The sequence below is a fragment of the Canis lupus genome, chromosome 17 (genome assembly GCF_003254725.2).
Source record: "Canis lupus dingo isolate Sandy chromosome 17, ASM325472v2, whole genome shotgun sequence".
Taxonomy (NCBI): Eukaryota; Metazoa; Chordata; class Mammalia; order Carnivora; family Canidae; genus Canis; species Canis lupus.
The window spans coordinates 48,016,805-48,032,772 of NC_064259.1; the positions used below are offsets into that span (position 1 = coordinate 48,016,805).

Sequence of the window (15,968 nt, forward strand, 5' to 3'; positions counted from 1 at the left end):
AAACATGAGAGCTGCAGATTAGAGGTGACTCCTTTCTGTCTTCAGAGAGCAGATGAAAAAGCTTATTTCAGTTCAGCAAGTCCTTCAGGAGATGTCTGGCCAAGCCCAAGAACTTGGGGCGGGAGCAGTCAGATATGCCTCTAAGTCCAAGTTGGAAGAGGGGAGCTAGCAGCACCCAGTAGCTAGGTACTCCCAAAGTGATAACCTCTTAAAATTCTGTGGATAGATCTCAGGCCTGGATAGCTCCTCTCTAAAGTATTAGTTGACTAAAAAATAATAATGTAATAAAATTTACAAACAAAGGCCCTAAGGAAAAATTCAAGTGAAGCAAAATATTTGAAGACTCAGAAAGGGTATACATTTGCAAATTAGTTGCTATAGGAAATAGAATTAAAAAAGAAAAGACACTTCTCTGAGCATTCATTGACAAACCAAAAGCTCTCAGGGGTCAGAACACTGTGCTTCATCTCTTAACATCAGCACTGATTTAACACTCTGAGGGAGCCTAGAGGCCCCTGCTGGGCTCCTGTGAGTAGACCTGTCTACCCCAGAAGCTGGCAGACAGAAAGAAGGCAGCAGCCAGCAGGGAAATCAGATGCAGTTGTGGGGAGCCAGGGACAGTAAAAGCAGAGGAAGGAGGCTGAGATGTTTACCCAGGAAGCAATTTCTTATCTCCTCACACTTGTCATACTTTTTGATACATTTTTATTGACCTTGGATCGCATAGAATATTAAACTTCCCAAATCTATTTTTGAATGGTTTCTTTTTTTTTTTAATTTATTTTTTATTGGTGTTCAATTTACTAACATACAGAATAACCCCCAGTGCCCGTCACCCATTCACTCCCACCCCCCGCCCTCCTCCCCTTCTACCACCCCTAGTTCGTTTCCCAGAGTTAGCAGTCTTTACGTTCTAACTCTGGGAATGGTTTCGTATCTGGAGATTCCTTATGCTATTATGTTGGTATGTAGCATTAGCATTTCCTCCATTCGTCTTTTCTCAGGGATAGATTTAAGAATAAATTAACACTCATTCATTTCTGGCACTAAGGGTGAGACAATAGTATTATTATTTCTTTATGATTTATTAAGGATTGCACCAGGTTTTTAAAATAAGGATTCGCATGTAGGTCTCACAACAACCCACTGGTAGGTGTGAAAATCCCTACCTTGTGGCTTACGCAACTGGGTTCCAGGAAAATTATGTAACTTGATTAAGGTCATATGGAGAAGTCCAGATTTGAACTCAGGTGTACTTTACTCCAAGCCCTTTCTGCCATAACCATGCTCTCTCGAAAGAACACACTGCCAGGAGTTGATGGTTTTCTCTACAGCTCCCCTATCTTCTGATTAAATTGGTCTGTTGGGCAGAATTATGGTTCTCAGTCATTTCCCTTGATGGTTCCCTTCTCTAACTCTCTTGGGTCAGTTTGCTGCACCTCCTTGAGCCTGAATTTTACTTTGACTCTGAAATTTACTTTTCCCTTGGCACACATTCTCTCTTTTGGGCTAGTGGTTGGTGATTGTCAGCCAATTATTAGCTAATTACTGCCTAGAAATTCACTAGGTAAAGAGAGGAGGAACCTTAGGTAATATTAAGGAGAGAATAATTTACCCTTACTTTTCAATCTCTGTCACAAAAAAAAAAAAAAAAAAACTAAAAAAAAAAAAAAAAATCATTACCCAAACCAGTATTACTTACCTTGATAAGTTACCTCATTCACTAGATGTGATCTCAAATGATTTTCTAAGAAAATCAAATCTACTTTCAAAGGGCAAAAATTTGATTTAATTCAGATATTCAAAAGAATGAGCTGTAGGTTCTAAAGGCAATTCGAAGTTAGTCCAAAAATAAAGTCTGAGATGGTTGGAATAAATATGAATTTTTTCACAGTGAGTATTTTGAAAGTGAACATTCTTCTGCATACAGATTTTCTGTATGTTATTAAAAACTTGGTCATTTTATTTCCAATAAATACTGTTTTATGCCTAAGTTGGACAGAGTTGTCTTATGTAACTTAAATTTTAAAATACTAATTAATACAAAATTTCAAACCTGAAGTGAGGTGTTCAAATAACAGAACTTAAAATATTATCTTAAATATAAAACTTGGTTTACTCATGCTTGGAAGGAAGCATGCACTGTAGTTCATTCTGTCCTGGCTCAGACCCATTTAATGCATTACACACAAAAAAATGGTTAAACAGTAACTGTTTATTAGGATTGAGATCATATACCTTACATGGAACTTCAGGGGACTTAGCAGAAAATGTCAGATTATTCAAGGATATTGGCTACCTCTTGTAGTTCTCAGCAAGGGTGATACTCAAAATATGGTTTACAACTGGGTAAATCCCAAGGGCCCTCCAATCATGGCGGATGCCAGGTGTGGACCTGAGCTCTGAAATCCTGCTGCCCCTTTAGTTGTTGGTTGTAGTGTCCTCTAGGATGCCCTGGGGAAGGGAGAAGGGTAGCGAAGGGATTGGAAAGAGGCAAAAGGCTGTAGTTCTTTCAGTTTTGGTCCTACAGCGACTGACTAAATTATTACTCTTGAAGGATCAAGAAGATCCTTCAAGAAAAGGCTCTTGTCCAAGTTGACCTATGTAATAGAAGCAGAAAGAGAGCCAAATGCAGCTGATCTTTCTCCTGTGACCAGTAATCCAGGACCTATGAGGGTGAGTTGAATTCTCAGTGTGAGTAGAAGCAGGGTGATGATGGAAACCGAGTGAAGGATTGTCCTCACAAATGGGGAGAGTCTGCTCCCTGGCCCTTTTCCCACCACATAGGGCTCCTTTGTGCCTTTTCTTCCTGATACCTGATATAAGACTAGAATCTCTCTGCTCTACAGAAAAAAGGGAACTTAACCCCAACTCCCTAAACATGTCCTGCTGTGCATGTAACACCTATTAGAAGTGATCATTTTCCCACCATTAACTACTCCTCAGTGACACATTGGGATGGTGAAGAGAGGGCTCTGCCTCCCTGCCTGACCTATTGCCTTTAGGCTGTGCCATGGCAGTGTGGAGGCTGAAGTTTGGTCAAGTGGGCAGAGCCGCTAGGCCTGTTGCAAAGAGATGGAAACTGTAAGAGAATGAAGTTAGCCTAGAGTTAAAGATGATTTTTAAATATATTGCTTTGGTTACTGGCTAGAAATTTCTCCAGGAATTGAAAAGACTGGCAGCTAAATAGGGTTTTAGGGCAGTTAAGCTAACAAAGAAAATCTAGTTTAGAAAAAAGCCTATGATACTGAACTCCTAAAACAATTCCCAGGCTCCAAAATCACCAGGAAGGGGACTGCCAAAGCAGCAACTTGAAGAGAACTTATCCCTACACGCTTCTTAGCCATGGTCCTGCAGCTGAAACAGATATATGAAATCTCACAAGGAGGAGACCCAGGAAGCCACACTGGCCAACCAGTCACAGAAGCAGAGGACATGCTATGGATGAGGATGGGGTATCTTATGCATTTTCAGCTTCCCCCTTTATAGATGGGTGCTCCTGTTGTGGTTTTCCTGCTTTTCTTCTACTACTGATTATTCAGTATGTTGGGGATGCTTAAATTTATCAATTAGCTATAAATTGACAGGTTAAAAGAAGCCATAACAAGATTATATCCATTACCCAGGGGTCCTGGTCTTGAAGCTAGATTGGATATGATTTGGGGTGATCTTCCTTTCAGGAGGTGGTGGTGAATACATACATGATTTCACATGGAACAGTTACACTAGGAATGCTACACTGATTGTAAGTACTGGAATAGAGGATAATGTAATCCCTCAGCAACCACAAGGTGGAATGTAATAAACTATGGTAGTTATATTTATCAGCCCAGTAAATTTTCCTTCCTCCTTTTGTACTAAGAGCTTCTGCTCTGCTGGCTAACAAAGTGACCAGAGAGACATTTGTCCTTGATCACCCCTATCTAGTGTGGCTGTGCTTATCCTGTCCAGCCACTCTTGCCCCAGGCCTGGCCACTCATGAGCCCCCATTGCCCTGTGAAATGATTTGTTCTAGTGTGGTCACATGACCTAAGCAAACAAGGAGAGAAATAAGCTTTACCTGCTGATGGTAGTTTGCTGACGGTGGTGCCCAACACATGGAGAAGAGATAAAAACTGGACAATGACAATACCAGCAAGTGCTGAATACCTAGTTTTAGATCCCTAGGCTCCAGTTCTTAGTTTTCATAGCTTTTCTAAAGGTTTTGTGAGCTACTTCTGTATCTTTCTTTATATATATACTCTATGTATTTGAATATCCATAGTTATATACCTATTATACATGTACTTTTCTATATAATATATGTTTAGTTTCCTTCACTTGCAACCAAAAATACCATGTAAATAAACTTGAATTCTATAACTAGTAATAGAACAATGAAAATGACTCCCAAAATGTGCAACCCTCCTGTAACATGTATTATTTAGATAAATCTGCCACTATATTTAGAAAAGTTATACACAGAATGCCATGAGAGAGTAAAAGCTGTGTAAAAGCTACTTTTCTATATGTGAAAAGTAGGAAAATATTTTAGAATTTATCTAGCAATTTATTAAAAGCACTTTTAAAAAAAGATTTTATTTATTTATTCATGAGAGACAGAGAGAGAGAGAGAGAGGCAGAGACACAGGCAGAGGGAGAAGCAGGCTCCATGCAGGGAGCCCAACGTGAGACTTGATCCCAGGTCTCCAGGATCAGGCCCTGGGCTGAAGGCGGCGCTAAACCGCTGAGCCACCCAGGCTGCCCCTAAAAGCACTTTCACACCTCAATTAATTTTCACCAAAAAAAGGAACCTAATACAAGTCAGCTAGTGATAATAATAATAGCAATTATTTATTAAGCACCTACTAAGTGCCAGGTGTTACTAGACACTTTGCATGTGTTATCTCTAACACAGTGGCTCTGCATTGTAAGGATTTGTGTCCTGGTTTACAAATAGAGAACTGAGGTTCAGTAATTTTACCAAGCTCACAGTCGGTGGGTGGCAGGGCAAGGTCTGAAGTCCAAATTTGATGCTTCTAAAATTTGTGTGCTTTACCCAATACCACATGGCATTTCCTCTCTACATACTGGGATCCCATCTTTTAAACAAGAAGCAAGAGTAATTACTTGCCCTGTTGGACCTGGCACCTTAGAAACAGAAAGATCTGGGAAGAGAAGGAGACTGAGACAGAACTCAGGACAATAGAAAGCACTGCACGTTGTAAGGAAATGTTCATTGATCCCTACAGCGGAGCAGCTTTTCAGTTTGCAAAGCTTTTCCATGCTGCTTCAGTACAAAGGCATCTGAGAACAGATTGTGTACAGCAAAGAGAGTTTTCTCTAGAAATCAGGAAAAGATAAAACTAAAGAGTGGTGAGGGCCAGGAAGGGGGCAGTGCATAATCACAAGTGTGTGCTGTCTATGAGCAGCAGCTTCCTGGGGCAGGAGTGGCAGGACGGGCCAGCAGGGCCACAATAGACTGGGGCGATCAAGGGCAGATGCCTCCTGTCCTTAGCGGGAGCGCTGCCTTGATTGGTGCTGCCAAATGCTCACAGGGTCTGGAGGACCACCCGTGAGGCCTGCTGGCTGCTACTAATTATCTGCTGAGTTGTCTTGCCTGCTGCAGAGCAAAGAAAGGCTGCAAGGAGGCAGAGGGAGCAAGGCAGCTTCCCCCTTGCATTGGTGGCAGGCCAGGCAGCCTTTAACCAGAAATCCAAATGCCTTAGACTTCAGGAAGCTGCAAATTCTTTGCTAATTTCCTTACTTGCACTGCTCTGCACTTTGTTCTTGCTCAAAACTAATCTGAGAAGTGACATATACTTACATTTACATATTTACCAGCCTGATCACACCCTAAAGGCTGGGGAAATAAAGGCCCCCAAGATAAAGAGGCTTCCTCCTTTCTTCTGGATTATATCCAGAGTGTTATTAAGAAACTTGGCGTCTCTGCCAAACCTTGCTTTTAGAAACAAGATGCACTTTGGCTAATTATTTTTACCTAATGAAAAATGTCTGCTTGAACCGGACTCATTTCCCCCAGGGGTTCTGGTCTCTCTAGGAAATAAAGGAAAACTCTTGACATTTTTTTTTTTTTCCTTTCACAGGCCGAAGATATATTTATTTTGCAATTGACACAAAAGGATCCCTTGTGACATTCTTGCTTGAGGACACATTTCCAGCTCTAACTGTGTTATTAGCCATACCCTTTGGAGAATTAGTAACACATAGCTAGGAAAGGAATAAAAACAATGATTCAATAAGTTGAGCTCAGGAAACATGACGGAGTCGGATATAAGAAGGAATATATAATGTTGGGCTCTGGACAAGATCATCAAGAGAAACTGGTAAGCTGGAGGGAAATCATACTCTGTCAGACCCAACCAGCCTCTGATGTCAGCACTGAGCCCCAAGAAATGACTGGCTTTGATGAGTAGTGGTGAATAAGCTCAGTGGAAGAATCCAGTGGCCTCAGCTTCCAGTTCAAAATGGCAGTGAACAGCAGTTTATGACTCTCAAACTTTGTTTTAAAAGACCCAAGAAGGAAACTTAGAGAAATATACAATAGCAGAAAATCCAAATCAGCAGGCAGATTAGTGCCAGAATCTTGAAGGAATTTTTACAAATTGCAAGGCAAATTACAATAAATTAGTTTTGAAAACAAAGCAGAAACAAAGACTTCATTTCATCAAACACACACACCCTGAAGATAGATAAGCAAATGCTTTGTACCACCCTCACTATCTGTCTCTGGTCTCAGAACCAGAGTCTGTAACCCATGAATGTGGATTTTGAGGTAGCTCAAGCACTCTTGTCCTTCCCACCCTTTACCCTCCCATCATGATACTCAACTTTCCATAGTCAGCAATTGCTAGAAAATGAGTAAGCACAAATGGGAGGGGTATTGGTTGGTTCAAATAATTCTGGGAAGCACAGCCCCATTCATACACCATCTTGTAAGAGATGGGCTCACCTCTAATAGATGGGCTCACCCATGAGTCTAGGGTGTCAGGGACCTACGTGGCAATTGAAGAAACCACTTTGGTTCAGTAGAAGCTACTTTAGTGATACGAGATCACTCTTTTATTGAGATTTAAAAATGTATTAACATAGAGGATGTTTTTTCTTTTGTGTGTTGTGTAGGTGTTATATTTCTCAAGTTTTACTAGCAGAAATTTGCCCATCTTAATACAATGAATTAAGTATCTTTCATCTGAGTATCTGTTTGAGGATATATTATATATAGCATGGGAACTGCTGTTTCTTGAAAGGGTTGAAAGGATAAAAGAAAGAAATTACTGGCTCAGAATTTTTGGTATGATTCTCAAATTTCAAAGATTTCTTCTATCACCATTACTCATGTAATTCAAATTTTAACTACTTCTTAGCTAATTATTATAATTTACACTTAATTATGATTCATCAAGTTTTTATATTTTATTAGTGTAGACTTGATACACAACGCGCCCTGCCTTGCTGAATTGTTTGGGAATGGTCCTTTGATTAATAGGCCCCTCAGTGCTGACGCTAATCTCCAGTAAATATCCATTTGGTTCAAATTAGTGTGTGAAAGAATCGAGATCTGGATCAGGATCTTACCTTCAAAGATACCTGCTGTTTTGGAATCCACTTGGTGTAAATCTAGAGTCAGGTGAGTGCTATGTTTAGTTCAATAGGCAGCCAGAAAACTCCTTGTTTTTTATTAAAGTTAATTCTTTATGGCTTCCCATTTTCTAGTCACTTCCAGGCATTGGTTTTTCTGACACTACTCAGCCCAGACATTCATGTGTGAAGTGGCCCCACTAGACAGAGGGTAAGCTGTGAGACAACCAGTGGGGAGGCAGTGAAGTCTCCCTTGTCATTTCCCCAGTCTCTAAATATCCAAGTGTCCTAAGCTTTAGTGCTCTCTCTCTGTTTCCTATTTACCCTCACTCCTCCATAAGTGATCTTATTCAGATCCATGGTTTAAATGCCATTTATACATCAAAGATTCTCAAATTTTTACCTCTCTCCTTTACACTAATACTTCTTATGCCCAACTACTTTATTGACCTCTTCACTTTGATATCTAATAGATATCTCAAAATATGTCCAAAATGGAACCCTTTTTTTCCAGTTTTATTAGGGGCACTGGCCTCTTGTGCAGTTGAAAATCCATATATGACTTTTGACTCCCCCCAAAATTTAAGTGCTAATAGCTTACTATTGACTGGAAGCCTCACCAATAACATAAACAATTAATTAACACATATTTTGTTTATTATATGTGTAATATACTGTATTCTTACAAGAAAGTAAGCTAGAGAGAAGAAAATGCTATTGAAAAAATCTTAAGGAAAATAAACTTATAGTACTGTATCATATTTATTGAAAAAAACCACATATAAGTGGATATGTGCAGTTCAAACCCATGTTGTTCAAGGGTTAACTGTAGATACAAAGAGAGAGAGAGGGAGAGAGAGAGAGAAAGAGAAGGAAACGAGGAAAAAAAAAAAACATGTTTTCTTTCCCTGTGATGAGAACTCCTATGATTTACTCTCTTAACTTTTTAAAAAAATTTATTTATTTATTCATGAGGGACATAGAGAGGGGGGGTGGTGTGCAGAGACACAGAGAGAAGGAGAAGCAGGCTCCATGCAGGGAGCCTGACATGGGACTCAATCCCAGGATTCCAGGATCACACCCTGGACCAAAGGCAGGAACTAAACCGCTGAGCCACCCGGGGATCCCCTCTCTCTTAACTTTTCTACTCACATTCAGCAGTGTTGACGACAGTCACCATATTGTACGTTACAACCCTAGCACTTATTTATCTTACAACTGGAAGCTTTTGCCTTTTGACCATCTTCCTCCAACTAAACTCCTGATTCCCTTGCCCCAAGACTCCTACTCCCTGAGTTTTCTCTACCTCAGTAAATGGGAACTCCATTTTAAAAATTGCTCAGGACAAAAATCTTGGAGTTGTCCTTAACTCCATTGGTAAATCCAGCTGGCTCCTCCTTCACAACATACCCAGAATAAGATAATTTCTTACTACCTGTAAGTGGTGGCTCAAGCCACCATTATTTTTTAGATTATTGCAGTAATTTCCTGACAGTCCTCTCAGCTTCCACCCCTGCCTTCTTCTCATTCAGTTTCCACATAACTGCTAGAAGGATTAATTTTAAAACAAAGTCTGATGAAAATCACTCCTCTGCCCCAAACCCACCAGTGACTTCTCATCTCACTGAGAATAAAGTCCAACCTCTGGCCACATCTATCCTTCTCATTCCTCAGACAACCAACTAGGTGACTATCCTGGGCATTTGCACTTAGTGTTCAACTTGTTTGGGAAGTTTTTCTACCACATCCCTCATGGGTGATTTTTTTCATTCCTTTAGATAGTTCCACATTTTTTTGCCTTCTCTGGAAGGACTTTCCTAATCCCTCTGTGTGAAGTAGCACACTCTCCATGTCATCTTGTGTTCTCTTCCCTCTCTGCCTTATTTTTCTGTATACCACCTAACACATGGGGTTTTACTTGGATACTGTCTCTCTGTGAGGGACTTCACAAGAGCAGGGATTTTGTTGTGGCACTGCTACTTTTTCAGCACTACCCTCATAGGAGGCTTCTAGTAAATATTTTTTGAATGAATGAAGATTTACATTTTATGCTCTGGCTCTTATCCTACAGGCTCCTGGGTCAATCCGGGGTATCTAGGGTGGCTGGCCCCATATCTGGCCCTCTCCAACTCCCTTCCTTTATTCAAATGCACCCTCACCCACCAGTTCTCAGTGTATCTCACTAAAAGGAAACCTACTGTGCAGTTTCTATGCCTGCAACTTGCCTTAGTGATTGTGGAGGGAAGCAAAAATTCTCATAGAGTTGGATGACTTTTTCAAGTCACTGATTCCAAAATTTAAATACATACTTTTCATTGTTGCCCTATAACTGAACTTAAGTTATAAGATTGAAAACTTACTCTTGCCAATTCAAGGTAGCTCAGATACTTCTAGTTTTAAGGCAATTTGAGATTTGATCCCTCCTTTTATTTATTTTACTTTATTTTATTTTTTATTTATTTTATTTTTAATTTAATTTTATTTTTTGCCTTCTCCTTGGGAAAAGGTTGGGGATGGAGAGGCTGAGCTATCTCTAGTCATAGGGGAGAGAAACTGCTCTACAAGCCATCCTCTCTCCTTGCTGATCAGCTCATTTCTATACATGTTCCTACCTTGCCCTCAGGCCATAGGTATCTTGCATGCTTCACCTTCCTTAGCTTGAGCACAGATCCTTTTGGAAGCCAGCTCTCTCAGAATTTCTACAGACCCATCAGGAACTCAGAAACTCTAGGCTGGAAATGGAAGATGTATTCTAGTTTTATGGGGCCTGCCCTTTATGTAATTTGAGGGGGGTCTCTTGTAATAAAAAGACATACATACAAAAATTAGATACAAAAGTGACTTTCTACTTAGAATAGATAATCACAAGTTGCACATTTAGAAAGCTGACATATTGTGGCATCTAAAAACATCTAGAAAAATACTTTTAATTAATTACTCTCATCTCAGTAATAATTTTGTCTTATTTTTTGGCATCTTCTTCAATTGCCTCTTACATGACAACAATTTTATAATATTGTTTCTTTGAGTAGAAAGAATTCAGCCTTTCCTTTAGTGTGGTTGATAAAACATGTGGCCTCACCCATAGACAAACACTCTGTTGGTAGTATCATTACAAGCTGTGCCTTACCAACAAAGAAATTCGGATAAACTGTATTTTATATGATTTCCATTTAAAGCCAAACAAACAAATTGAGTTTGTTTCCAATAGGAGGGACCCTCCATGTTGATGAAATGGCAATGACACTAAGTCCTCAGTTTGCAATTTTACACATTCATTGTTTGGCAGAATTTCCCACAGATTAGTTTCAGGTGCCATACATTTCAGATGTGGTTTCCTCTCCATTAACTGCATTTTTTCCAGTAGTTCTGGGCACCAGAGGGCATATTCATTCGTATTATGTCTTTAGACTCTGCATCTTCCTATCTTGATGCCAGATGAGATGGTATAGTTTTAGGCAATAGGAGTGTTCTTGGAAACTACACCAGAATGACTATGTAAGAAGGTGACTGCAAGCCACAGAAGTATATCCTGACATAAGCATCTGGAATGTACTCTGAATGCAGCTTTGTTTTACACAGATCACAGTGTATGGTCATCCCATAAAGGGAATAATGATGGATGGGCAGGTGGAGAAGAAAGAGATAGTGGTCTTAACTGACTCAGTGAACACAATGTTGAGCCTGTCCCAGGCTTTGTGAATGGAAGGTCTTGAACCTATGCTTCCTTTGCTTCATGGTAAATCTCCTCTGCTGGGAAGTGCTGATTGTGTAAGGCTATCCATAGGCAGGTACATCTATCACAACCTCTCCCTAAGACACCAACTCCTTGCCATTTAGGAACAATATAGGGTGAGGCTTGCATCTCTGGGCTATACTCTGACAAGTGAATCCCAGGGACACATATTCTGCTCTTATATTATATATCTTAGGTTCCCATCACGTGTCTAGTACCTGAAACTTGAGACAAGGACTTGAGTCCATTCTTAAGGACCCTGACAACATCCAGGGTCTCATCAAATCCCCTCTAGCTTCCCCTTCCTGCTGACTGGTCGAACTCTCACTTCATTTAGAGAAGAAAAATCTTATCATATCATACATTTTTTTCAAACTCTGTATTTTATAGTATAAACTCTATAACTTTGGTTCTCCAGGCATGTTCATTTTGAGCCAAGCCTTTTTTTTTCTTTCGAGTTCAAAATAAATACTATTTCTCTTTCATGTACCCAGTCCTTAGAAATCAATGGTGATTGGCTTTCCAGACCATGCTCTTAGCCAAAGATTTGCAAGTCTGTTTAAGACTCCAAAAGTCAAGAAAATGACTCTGCATTGTGTATATGTTTGCTTCCTCTGAGTGTTATTTGAGAAAAAGGCTACCTCTGAAGCCCGAAGCCAGGATGGTGGAATATGGAACAGGGAAAAGCAACCTACTAATATTTCAACATATGTTTCTGCTTTAGGAAGTATTGGTTTGGGCTTCCAGGCACCAGAAAGATTAGCCAGAACAATTGGTCAAATGGGAGGGCTCTGTTATCAGCGAGGGTCCTATTGTGCATAAATAGAAAATAATTTAATAGAAGAAATAAGGTGCTTCCAAGTTTTCAGAAGGGTTTCAAAAGCTGGTTCTAGGCTAGGTTTCTAGGAATGACTTTTAGAACAATATTGACTAAAAGAACTTCTACTTGTGCTATAATTAGAAAATTGGTGGCTCATGAAGCCACTGTACCCTGATGCTGGCTCTAGGATCACACAGCATTCTGTTTCTAACTGGCGATCCAAAAGATGCCACTAGCTTTATATGCCGGTTAGAACCACACCAGCAGTATGAAAGCCTCACATATTGCCACCTCCCTCCCTGAAGAGTTCAGCTCTAAATTCACTCTCACATGAGTACATCTGACCATCCTAGCTCAGAGAAGTCTGGGACATAGTTTTAGCTTCTTAGCCTCTGTGGCAGAGAAAGGTTCACCAGAAGGAGGTTGGAAGAGCTGTGAGCACCCCAATCTGCTATCCATCTGTTGGAGCTGTGTACAACAACCCAACTCTGGGAATCTAAGACCAGCTCCTTAGGCTGGCAGCTTCTTGGGACAAGCCCCCAGGACCAGGTCTCAGACCAGCTCCTATTCCAGCAAGATGGTAGGCCACACGTAAAAGAAACATCCACCACAGCACAATGTCTGTGAATTTAGATCCTGAGCTACCTGACTCATCCATGAAACCTCACAGCTTCTGCCACCCACATCTTTGCCTCATCCCTTCTGATTGGCATATAATCCATTCTATTTTGGCCCTTTTCCCAGCTAAGCGTATGTCTTCTTTTGCCTGATGGAATTTTACAGATGGCTTACATACCCCTAGGACTGTCCAACTCCATGAGATGTCCGTGAATATGGGCATCTTCTTCCACTTTCATCCAATTTGTCTTAGTTTCCTGGTGTGTGACTTGTTTATGACCAAATCTTGATACTGAAAACAATTTGGTTTTATTTTTTCAACAACAAGCTTGTGGGAAAAAATCTCATTTTTGTACAATTTCATAAAACAATGTTTTCCTAGAAGGGTCCTAACATCAATGATTGAAAATGTGATTTCTTGAAGACACAACAGGAAAGATTCAGTCCTGTTGATGATTTGCACTGTGAGAACCTTATTTTTCTCAATAAATATGCATCTTGGCTACAAAATATTGTGTGGAGTCATGACCCCATTAATTTCTATAAATGAAATTTTGATTCAGCTTATTATAATATACTAAATGATATCAGACCAATATTAAATAAGTCTGTGGAAACAATCATTCTTCAATCATGGAGAAATTGAAAGCTGCATTATATTCATTACTGAGCATAAATAACATGTTTAGACTTCATTGTTTAGTAAAAATTGATGCATAAATTAGCTCTTCCCTAATTTTCATTTCATTAATCATGCCATTTTAATTCCTCTTAATTTACTCATTCATAGAGTCCATACAGAAAGGTATGAAAACATTAATCTTCATCTCATAATAGTTTTTAAAAATGTCTCTGCATTTACATGTCTAGGTAGTATTTTCCTTCCTTCCATTGTGACAATAAATTAAACTCAATATGTTGGTTAGACATGAGGTAGGAAAAATAGAAAAAGGTTATTCCAGTGCACATGATTGCCTGGGAACCTCCAACAGTGCCATTAGGTGTCCTTTCTGGGACATGATCTTATTTCTGTCACCCTCCACCATCTGGCCCCAGTACTGGAGAGGGCCACATTCATATGAACACGTTCCATATTTGCCTTCTGACTTCCACATTGACCACAGGGAACCCTCGTGGCTGTGCCTAGGTATTGCATGCTCCTGCCTCTTGTGCTCCTGCTATTGCCTAGATCAATCTGCCACTCTGCCCCCAGCATCCTTACCCTTGAGAGTGTCCTTAGGAACGGTGCACCTGAGAAACTGTAGCAGTGCCCCTTAAAACAAAGGCAGTCTTACTTGGTATGGATCAGGACTCTTGCCCACTTCTGTCCTCTCTGGCAGAGTGCCCAAATCCTCACTGTGTCTTTCTCCTTTTTCTGTCCATGTCCACATGTCCCTTGTGTGTTCACAAGGACAGGAGCCAAGGTGTTAAAGCAAATGCTAAAAGGATCTGTCTCCCATACCAGGAATGAAGAGTGGCAATTACCCACTTATTTATTTAGGAGTCTGTATTCTTCTGAACCCCCACCTGCCCTCTAATACGCACACACATACACACACACACACACACACACACACACACACAGTCTGTGCAATGGCCAGGAATTCACAGAAGGACACATATAAGCTATGGAAGCAAATAATTTTGAGATCTTGTATACTACCAACCCCAGGGCAGAGCTGTTGGGTGATAGTGTGAGGTGCTATCTTTGCAGCTGGGGCATAGATAACTTCAAACCTGCTATTTGAAAACAGTCTATTCCCTGCTTCCAGCCAACCCATGCTGGAAGCTCTTGAGCTCAAGATGTCATAGTTCTTACACAGCTTATCTCTATCTAGCCCAGCAAAGTAACAGATGTCTTTTAAAAAATATATTATGGATAGTACTGGAAGTCCTAGCCTCAGCAATCAGACAACAAAAAGACATTAAGGCATTCAAATTGGCAAAGAAGTCAAACTCTCCCTCTACGCCGATGACATGATACTCTACATAGAAAACCCAAAAGTCTCCACCCCAAGATTGCTAAAACTCATACAGCAATTCGGTAGCGTGGCAGGATACAAAATCAATGCCCAGAAGTCAGTGGCATTTCTATACACTAACAATGAGACTGAAGAAAGAGAAATTAAGGAGTCAATCCCATTTACAATTGCACCCAAAAGCATAAGATACCTAGGAATAAATCTAACCAAAGATGTAAAGTATCTATACCCTCAAAACTATAGAACACTTCTGAAAGAAATTGAGGAAGACACAAAGAGATGGAAAAATATTCCATGCTCATGGACTGGCAGAATTAATATTGTGAAAATGTCAATGTTACCCAGGGCAATATACACGTTCAATGCAATCCCTATCAAAATACCATGGACTTTCTTCAGAGAGTTAGAACAAATTATTTTAAGATTTCTGTGGAATGAGAAAAGACCCCGAATAGCCAGGGGAATTTTAAAAAAGAAAACCATATCTGGGGGCATCACAATGCCAGATTTCAGGTTGTACTACAGAGCTGTGGTCATCAAGACAGTGTGGTACTGGCACAAAAACAGACACATAGATCAATGGAACAGAACAGAGAACCCAGAAGTGGACCCTCAACTTTATGGTCAAGTAATATTCGATAAAAGAGGAAAGACTATCCATTGGAAGAAAGACAGTCTCTTCAATAAATGGTGCTGGGAAAATTGGACATCCACATGCAGAAGAATGAAACTAGACCACTCTCTTGCACCATACACAAAGATACACTCAAAATGGATGAAAGATCTAAATGTGAGACAAGATTCCATCAAAATCCTAGAGAAGAACACAGGCAGCACCCTTTTTGAACTCGGCCATAGTAACTTCTTGCAAGATACGTCCACGAAAGCAAAAGAAACAAAAGCAAAAATGAACTATTGGGACTTCATCAAGATAAGAAGCTTTTGCACAGGAAAGGATACAGTCAACAAAACTCAAAGACAACCTACAGAATGGGAGAAGATATTTGCAAATGACATATCAGATAAAGGGCTAGTTTCCAAGATCTATAAAGAACTTATTAAACTCAACACCAAAGAAACAAACAATCCAATCATGAAATGGGCAAAAGGCATGAACAGAAATCTCACAGAGGAAGACATAGACATGGCCAACATGCATATGAGAAAATGCTCTGCATCACTTGCCATCAGGGAAATACAAATCAAAACCACAATGAGATACCACCTCACA

At 40.1% G+C, this 15,968-nt stretch overlaps 1 long non-coding RNA gene across 1 annotated transcript in view; it reads left to right on the plus strand.

Moving 5' to 3' along the window:
* Window positions 1-6,606, plus strand: part of LOC125752847 (uncharacterized) — a 39,246-nt gene extending 32,640 nt beyond the window's left edge. Inside the window, exons 4-5 of the long non-coding RNA XR_007403293.1 lie at window positions 3,681-3,745; window positions 6,087-6,606. This is a non-coding gene — a long non-coding RNA (uncharacterized LOC125752847). The remainder of the gene's footprint in view (window positions 1-3,680; window positions 3,746-6,086) is intronic.
* Window positions 6,607-15,968: the final 9,362 nt, after the last annotated feature.